The sequence below is a fragment of the Nicotiana tabacum genome, chromosome 19, assembly GCF_000715075.1.
Source record: "Nicotiana tabacum cultivar K326 chromosome 19, ASM71507v2, whole genome shotgun sequence".
In the NCBI taxonomy this organism is placed as follows: domain Eukaryota; kingdom Viridiplantae; phylum Streptophyta; class Magnoliopsida; order Solanales; family Solanaceae; genus Nicotiana; species Nicotiana tabacum.
The window spans coordinates 93584078-93593844 of record NC_134098.1 but is presented as its reverse complement, the minus strand read 5'-3'; positions in this window follow the sequence as shown (position 1 = coordinate 93593844).

Below are 9767 nucleotides of genomic sequence, written 5' to 3'. Positions count from 1 at the left end.
CTAAAGTAATTCTAGTGCCGAAAAACCCGAATTAATTGCTAGTTTCGCTTCCTTGTTCTTGTGGCAGAATTGAAGGGATATTTCGTGGAAAATTAAGGTCAAATTGGAGTTGTTATTTCTGTTTAAAGGTAAGGAACCTCTTACTCTATATATATTTAAGATTATCCAAGTTGTGGCTAAGTCGTTGATGCTAGAACTTGTGAAATATATATCGAAAGGCTTGGTAGTAATGTTGTTAGTTGGTGGACTGTTTTGGAGGCTCAATATGATTATTAATGATGTTGTTTGGGATGTTTGGTGATTGTATTGACTTGTGGGAAGTCATATAAATAGGGTAGGTTGCGATCGATACATAATAGTTACGACGCTTAAACGATAATGATAGTGTCATTTCTCTTATTGTAGACTAAGGAGTCGTGACATTTGCATAGCTTGAGGTTGGGCAGTATATACAAGGTATGTGAGGCTATCCCCTTCATTCTTTTGCATGAATCTAATTGTACATAATGTAATGAACGAGCTCCCAAAGATACTCTACTCTTAGAAGCTAGCAGTACTTACATTGCTGCCCTTCTTATGAAACGATTGATATTGATGTTACTTCTCTTATTCTTATATTATCAATGTTGTTGGTAGTTCCTGATTCTTATAAGATTCTTGATGAAGAGTTAATCCTAATAACGTGTACGAAGGATACCGACCTTACGTCACTCCGAAAGGTTCAAAATATGATTCCAATGAGTCCAGCATGCATCATATATATGTATCTATTTTACTCTACCGAGCCGCGCTATAGTCGGCCGGGTATGGCACCTATTGTGCAACCACTGATCAGTTGGGTTTTACCGAGCTCCACGTGGCCGGGTACGATTCTACCGAGCCCTATGATGGCCGGGTATGTTTTACCGAGCCTATTATGGCCGGGTACGATATGATGATGATGATGCCCACAAAGGCGTATGTTTTAAAAGTTTATGTATATATATATATATATATATATATGTTTTAAAAGTTTATGTATATATATATGTATGTATCATGTATTTCATGTCAGTAGCCCTCAGAGGTACCCAGATGTCACAGGTTGTATATTCCCTATCACTGTTTACATTATTGTTCTTACTTATGCTTTCCTGCCTTACATACTCAGTACTTTATTCGTACTGACGTCCTTTTTATTTGTGGACGCTGCATGTCATGCTGCAGGTCCTGATAGACGGGTAGAGGCAGCTCCCCCATCACAGTAGGCTATCCGGTTCAGCGGTTATTGGCAAGATCCCTTCTCCGGACTTGCCGTGGTCTTGGTGTGCATTTTTGTTATAGACATTATGGGTATGTCGGGGCCCTGTTCCGGCAATGTTGTAGCACTTATGTTCTTTTAGAGGCTCATAGACAGGTGTCGACTCATGTATGGTTTGGAATACCTTGTCGGCTGATTTTTGTTGTATAGTCTTTCATGGCACCATGGTAGCTCGTACCTTATATATAGTTTCTTGACAGTCTTGTCGTCCCATGTTACGTATGTTCATGACATTATTTTTCATTGTTGGATGTTCATGATCCATGTCTACCATTTATATTGGTCTTGTCGACCCTTAAAGATAATAAGGAAGGTTAGATAAAATGTACGTTGGTGCTCGGCAAGTATGGCCCGGGTTCTAGTCATGACCTTCCAGTTGGGTCATGACAGGTCCGCATTTCTTCTTGAACTTGAAATCCCATCTTTCTGGTCTTTGTCTTCTGCGGACGCTCCAGAATTGTGCGTTCTGCACTTTACATGTCATTTCTTGTTAGAGGTTTTCTTTATTATCTGCAGCCGTACTCAATATTGTGCGGTCCGCACAGTGCCCTTTTAGCCTTATTTTTGTCCTTCTCCAATATTACTCCTTCTTCAGTTGATTTTCATATCTTTAGCTCATATTCTAACACTCCTACAAGCAAGCATATTGCGTTATATTTCGGGAATACCTTTAAGCAATTTTGAGCTTAAACGCAAGTAAAAGAGTGCAAATAAGCAGTCAAAATCCCTACTTATCAACTCCCCCAAACTTAAGCTTTTGCTTGTCCTCAAGCAATTAAGGTAATTCCCATCGCCACTACAAAAAAGGGCTATTTTAGCTGGCCTAAGGTGAATCAATCACACATCAATTGGGACCAACAATTACCCACAATGCGAATAAATTATCAACAATGCAATGATTTGACTTTTTGAGTACCATAGTTCTAATGTGACACTAAAGCATCAAGAGTTGACTTTATTCATCAAGGAAGCTCGTTCTTTCATGTAGGTCATTGTGGATCCCAAACTCCTCCTCCTTTACTCTCCGTTAGCAAATCTCACTTTAGAATGCAACACTCAATTCAAGGATAGTGAAAAGCTCGCTCATCTCTCTCAAAAGAATGTCACAACTACGGCTTTAAGTACCATACGCTTTCCCCTCATGTAAATCACCACTAATGCAAGCTCACTCAACTTGAAATAACGTGGGCTTTTTGGGATGAAATGAAGGCTTTTTGGATCATGGTAGGACTTGATGGACTAGAATGGGTCATCTTTCCTTAAGCACTCCATTTTCTCTTTTTTCGCTCATACTTTGTCGACCCTATGAGTCAATTTCTTTTTCCTCGAGGGAACTAGAGAGACGTAACGCCACTCTTTCTTGATCATGGCATTCATTTTTCTCCTTTTCTATTTACTCCATGCCTTTCATCCTTACTTTTCTTTGAATCCCTTCAACTTTTTACTTTATTCACTTTTTTTTTTGGCATTTGATTTTTGTTCTTTCTTTCTTTCTTTTCTTTTCCTTCCCTTTTCTTCATTTCTTTCTCTTCTATGTACCTTTATATCACTTTCAAAATCCTCGTCTCTCCCCCCAAACTTATGTTTTTTTCAATTGTTTCTCAAGAATACTAAGGAAAGATCGGGTGCCAAGAGAGGGTCACTACCAAACGGATAAAAGCTTGTAACGTGGTTATTGAAAGAAAAATGGCTTAGGCTCAAATGGGTTGACTATGGATATCACATTGGTAGGCTATGGAAGATTTCAAATTTCAAATTGGACCAAGGAGATCATACAATCATTTCTCAAGCCAAGCTACATTTAGAATTTCGCCCAAAAAAATATTCGGGGCAAGTTCTAGACTATTAGCATGGGTACTTGGACTTGCAATTTAATACCTCACCTCTCACACTGCTGGATTGCTAAAGAGAACGGAGTCGAGGGCCCACAATAACCCTAGTTGAGATTGCGAATCATAAATGGCTTGACTGAACCACTCGATGACTGCTTAAGTCAAAACAAGAGTCAAAAGGTCACAACTAGAGCTAATTTCTGCCAACAACTTGTTTTTAACCATAAGGTCGTGGGTAAATGTGTTGGTACCAAGTGAAGCATGTTAGAGACCCTTTTATTCATTACTACTACTTTTTGCCTAAACATAAAAGAAAATGGACTCAATCCCTTAAGAAGGTTGTCACACCATATATCGTTGGGAAGAGCCACCCGGTTCACACAAAATCCACCTTTGGAAAGAACCGTGGCATTAAGAAAATCAAAGGTTTATTGTTCACTCAAACGTAAAAAAGAAGCTAACAAATCAAAAAGACGTTACTAAAATAAAAAATAAGTTATACTACTAAGAAAGACAAACTAAAGAAGCTAAACTACAGAAAGTAAGGCAAACGAATATACAAACCGAGGGAAAAATGAATATAAACATCAAGGGAAAGGGAAGAATATATACATAACCAAAGAGAAAATAAAGATAAAATAAAAATAGTATGAGAGTTGTTACAGACCAAATGTCAATGTCAAATCAATCAAAATAGACCACCCCCCGAATAAAAATGAGCATTGTCCCCAATGCTTATCAAAAATAAGAACAAGAAGGGGTAGAGAGTTAAGAGAACTCCCTATGTGGTCTCAGTCTGCATGGCATCCTCAGCACCCTCAGTCTCTTCTAGCTGTATCTCATCATCACCTGGATGAGGGACAACAGGGTTGCTAAGCATCTGTATCATCTCCTTAGCGGTGTGGGCAGTCACAACCGGTTGCTGCCTTTGGCGCCTCGGGTACTTCTGGTGCTGCATGTGCTGTTAGAACTGCTGGTGGTGTCTCCATGAGTAAATCCAGTGGTAGATCTCCGACAAATGCAACCTTGGTAATTGTTATTGTCAACTTATCCACCGACTTCTTTGAAGCTTGAGACTTCCGTATTTTATTTACTTGCATGCCCAACTCCTCAATGACATCCCCATGTGCCACCAGAGTCTCCATAATGGTCTTTTGGTTGTCCAGAATCTTCATCAATGTTTCCTTCCCTGACAAGGGTACCTGTGGTGCAGCTTGGGCAGAAGACTGTGCTGCAACAATACTGGATATGTCAGACAACTTTGAAGTAGCTGCCTGCATCTAGTTGTTAAGACTCGCCAATGTCTGGGAGACTCGCAACGCAGTTAGTGGATAAGCAGATGAAGCTGGCACTTATAATGGAGCTGATGGTCTGGAAGAAGAAGGTGGTGGCATATTTGTTGTCCCGGTGGAAGGTTCGGCTGCTGTGGAAGGCATAGCATCTGTGGAAGGCTCAGCAGCTGAATCATTACCTACTACTGTTGGCTCCTCAGACTGGCCAGCGGAGGTAGTTGCCTTACCCTTGAACTTTGGGTTGTTAGAACCCTATAGGCAGTACCATGAGAAAGGCTTCTTGGCCTTTACCTTAGTATCATACTATCTCGGCTCCACCTTTTGATCATTGAAGTACTCTGTGAGGAAGTTCGGGGTAGGCTAGGATCTCTCATCCTTCTGGACAACCAAAGTGATATTGGTTGACATTATAGCACCCACATTGATTGGGTACCCAGCTAGAACTGGTAGTGCCAAAGGCTAAGGCACCAATGCCAAGGCCTCCTCCTACATATCCTCAAAGGCTTGCAAAGAAAAATAGTGAGAACCAATTTAAAAAGTATATTGACATGATGAAGAGTTTGTCTATCAATGTACCATTGGTTGAGGCATTGGAACAAATGTTGGGTTATGCAAAGTTCATGAAGGACTTGGTCACCAAGAAGAGGTCGATGAATTGTGAAACTATCAAGATGACACATCAAGTGAGTGCTATTGTGCACTCAATGGCCCCGAAATTGGAAGATCCGGGTGCGTTCACAATCCCCTACACTATTAGGAGAGCCGACTTTGCCAAAGCTTTATGTGATTTGGGGGAAAGTATCAACTTGATGCCCTACTTTGTGTTCAAAACTTTCGGAATTGGGAAACCAAGACCCACATCTATGAGGTTGCAAATGGCGGATCGGACTATGAAAAGGCCATTGGGAATTATTGATGATGTGTTAGTCCGAGTTGATAAGTTCATGCTTTCAGTGAACTTTGTGATCCTTGATTGTGAGGTTGACTACAAAGTGCCTATTATCTTGGGTAGACCTTTCCTTGCTACGGGGAAGGCTCTTGTTGATGTGGAAGCCGGTGAGCTCACTTTTCGGGTGGGTGACGAAAAGGTGGTTTTCCATGTGTGCAAATCGATGAGGCAACCAAATAGCAATGAAGTATGTTTGTTCGTGGATTTAGTGACCGAAGTAATTGTTGATAATGCTAGTGTTGTGATGAATGTTGAGGATACCTTGGAAGTTGTGTTGCTCAATCATGATGAAGATGAGAAGGAAGGCTTTGTGTAATGTGTCAATGCTTTGCAAGGATTGGGTTCATATACTTATGAACCCCAAAAATTGTCCTTAGATCTTGAGAACCGGAAGACTCCTCCAACAAAGCCCTCAATCAAGGAGCCTCCCACTTTGGAGTTAAAGCCTTTGCCTTCACATCTCAGGTATGCGTTTCTTGGCCCTTATTCCACTTTACCTGTTATTCTTTCCTCTTGCTTGACTAACGTGCAGGTAGATTCTACTTTGGCGGTGCTCCAAAAGAGGAAGAAAGCTTTAGGTTGGACATTGGCGGATATTCGAGGTATAATCCTCGCCTTTTGCATGCACAAGATTATTTTGGAGAAGGATGCCAAACCTTCTGTGGAGCATCAAAGAAGATTGAACGAAGAAATACAAGAGGTAGTGAAGAAGGAGATCATAAAGTGGTTGGGTGTCGTGGTTGTTTACCCCATTTCTGATAGCTCATGGACTTCTCCGGTGCAATGTGTCCCAAAGAAAGGTGGCATGACTGTGATAACTAATGACAAGACTGAATTGATCTCCACAAGAACTGTCACCAGGTGGAGTGTGTGCATGGACTATAGGAAGCTCAACAAAGTCACTCGGAAAGATCATTTTCCGCTTCCATCTCTAGATCGAATGTTGGATAGGTTGGTCGGACGTGCTTTTTATTGCTTCCTGGATGGATACTCCGTCTACAATCAGATTTTTATTGCTCTTGAGGACCAAGAGAAGACCACTTTTACTTTTCCATATGGTACCTTTGCATTCTCGAGGATGCCATTTGGGTTATGTAATGCACCGGCAACTTTTCAACGGTGTATGATGGCTATTTTCACCGATATGGTGGAAGATATTCTTGAGGTCCTCATGGACGATTTCTTTGTCGTTGGGAATTATTTTGATGATTGCTTGAACAAGTTGGATAACGTATTAGCAAGATGTGAGGACACTAACTTGGTTTTGAATTGGGAGAAATGTCACTTCATGATTGAGGAAGGCATTGTCCTCGGTCACAAGATTTCAAAGTATGGTATTGAGGTTGATAAGGCCAAAGTTTAAGTGATCTTCAAACTCCCCCCTACATCCGTGAAGGGAGTGAGGAGCCTTTTGGGTCATGCGGGGTTCTATCGCCGATTCATCAAGGATTTTTCTAAGGTGGTGAACCCTTTGTGTAAACTTTTGGAGAAGGATGCCAAGTTACATTTCAATGAAGATTGCATGAAGGCATTCGAGTTGCTTAAGTTCAAGTTGACTACTACATTTATTATTACCGCACCGCATTGGAGCTTGCCTTTTGAGCTCATGTGTGACGCAAGTGATGTGGCGGTTGGAACGGTGTTTGGGAAACGTATCAACAAATTTTTCCATCCGGTCTATTATGCAAGCAAGACCATGAATGATGCCGAAGTCAACTACACAATGATCGAAAAAGAGCTACTTGATATTGTCTTTGCTATAGAGAAGTTTCGCCCGTACTTGATGGGTACAAAGGTGATTGTTCACACCGACCATGCGGCGCTTCGGTATTTGATGAGCAAGAAGGATTCTAAAGCAAGGTTGATGCGGTGGGTGCTTCTATTGGAAGAGTTTGATCTAGAGATTCAAGACCGCAAGGGTAGTGAGAATCAAGTGGCAGACCACTTGTCCCGATTGTAGGAGGAGGGGAGGCCACATGATGGCCTTGAGATAAATGATTCATTTCATGGCGAGCAACTCCTAGCCATTTCTATGACCGGGATGCCATGGTTCGCCGACTTTGCCAATTATCTTATGAGTGGAATTGTAACGAATGAGTTCTCTTCAAACCAAAGGAAGAAATTCAAATGGGATTGCCTTGACTATTATTGGGATGAGCTATATCTTTTCCGGATATGTACCGATGGTGTGATCCGACGATGTGTGCCGGAGGAAGAAAAAATGGGTATTCTTGAGGCTTGCCACTCTTCACTATATGGTGATCACCATGGTAGAGCAAGAACGGCGGCAAATATTTTGAGTTGTAGATTCTACTGGCCTACTCTCTACAAGGATTCTAGTGAGCTTGTCAAGCGGTGTGATGAATGCCAAAGGGCTGGTGGGGTCTCAAAGAAGAATGAAATTCCTCTCACCACCATTTTGGAGATAGATATTTTCGATGTATGGGGTATTGATTTTATGGGCCCGTTTGTTAGCTCTTGTGGGAACACCTACATTCTAGTTGCGGTGGATTATGTATCTAATTGGGTTGAGGTCATTGCTTTGCCTAACAATGAAGTAATGAGTGTGGTGGCATTCTTGAAAAAGAACATCTTCACGAGGTTTGGTACCCCAAGAGCCATTATTAGTGATGGGGGTTCGCATTTTTGCAACAAGGCTTTTGATACCTTACTCACAAAGTATGGTGTCACTAACACAGTATCAACCCCCTACCATCCTCAAGCAAGTGGACAAGTTGAAGTCTACAACCAGTAGATAAAGAGTATTTTGTCAAAAATAGTCAATGCCAACCAGACGGATTGGTAAAGAAAACTTGATGGTCAAGAAAACCTGAACTCTAACTGATTCTTATTGTTATAATTACAGACAATGGTTAGATCACGTGGTAGAGGCGATTCATCAAAAGGGAGGGCAGAACCCTCCCGAGGCCGAGGACGAAGCAAGAGTAACCTACCACTAGCCTTCCAGAGAGTGATAAGGAAGAAGGCTACGGCCAACTGAGTCTTTGAATCATCAGACACCAGCGAGTATCTCCCGTCTAGGGAAGTTTACACTTGGTTGATGAATCATCTTCTGCTGCTAGTTCTAATAAAGGTTCGGAAGAGGGTAGCCATGATTTTGAGCCCTCTTCCTCACATGCCCCGGCTGCACCAATCAATGTTGATGATGATGATGACATCCCCCAGATGACGGTAGAGGGGGAGACACTCAAGTGGGTGGTTTTGAGAGGACAAAAAAGAAGGAGATATAGGAGGATAGATTCGTGAGCTTGACAACCTTCAACATGTTCCGGGAATTGTGGCCCCAGAGATCGCTCACACTTGAGCGACAGTTCTTACTCAAGGATTTGGATATTCATAATCCAAATGTCCTTAGACAGTTCAACGAGCGCAAGGGGTGGAAGTGGTTGAACAAAAGTGTCTTAGATGAAAATGCACACTAGTTCAAAGGATTTTACGCAAATGTGGCTCACATCAAGAAGGGCACCAAGATAACCAAAGTGCAAAATCTGAAAATCAAGTTTGATGCCTGCTACTTGAACAAGTATGTGAGGTTTGAAGAAGTGAAAGTTGTTCAGTATCTTGAGAAGCTAGCAATGGGTGATGCATCTCACCCGTGGTTGGCTGAGATTTTGGCTGCTAGAGGAACACCACCCCCGTGGCTCACAGCAGGGGTTCCCATAGTCCGGGACACCCTAAACTTTGAAGATAGAGGGTGGCAGACTTTCGTGTGCAGCCGCATTGACCCGTGCTTGAATGAGAACAACCTCCCACTTCCCCGAGCAGTCCTGGTGGCTTCAATTATGGCTGTGTCAATCACGTGCTCCCTAGACGGGTTCACCTCTTCTTGCGTCTCCTCCACATTTTCATCAATATCAATTCTCACGTCATCATTAGCTTGAACCATATTACTTGGAATTTCATCTTCTTGAACCACAACATCATCATCCACAATTCTTCTTTGATTTGAGGTGGTTGCATATCCACCTTTTCCACTTCTCGTAGTCACGTCCATAGCATGTCCCGTATTATTCCCACCCTTTGGGTTCACCACCATATCACTTGGTAGTGCCCCCTTAGGATGAGTGTTCAATGCTTGTGAGATTTGGCCAAGTTGAACCTCCAAATTGCGGATTGAAGTGTTGTGGGAGGCTAATTGAGCATCAGAGTCGGCATGTTTCTCCATCATTTGTTTGAACATATTTTCAATCCGTCCCATCTCATTGTTAGAAGAGCTCGGGCCTTGAGAAGGATAAGGAGGTGAACTGCTCCGTTGTTGGAACATCGGGGGCCTTTGAAAAGCTGACCCCCGGTTGTTGTTATTATTCCACCCTCCTTGATTACCTCCCAAATTACTTTGATTGTTTCCACACCAATTGCCTTGGTTTCCTTGA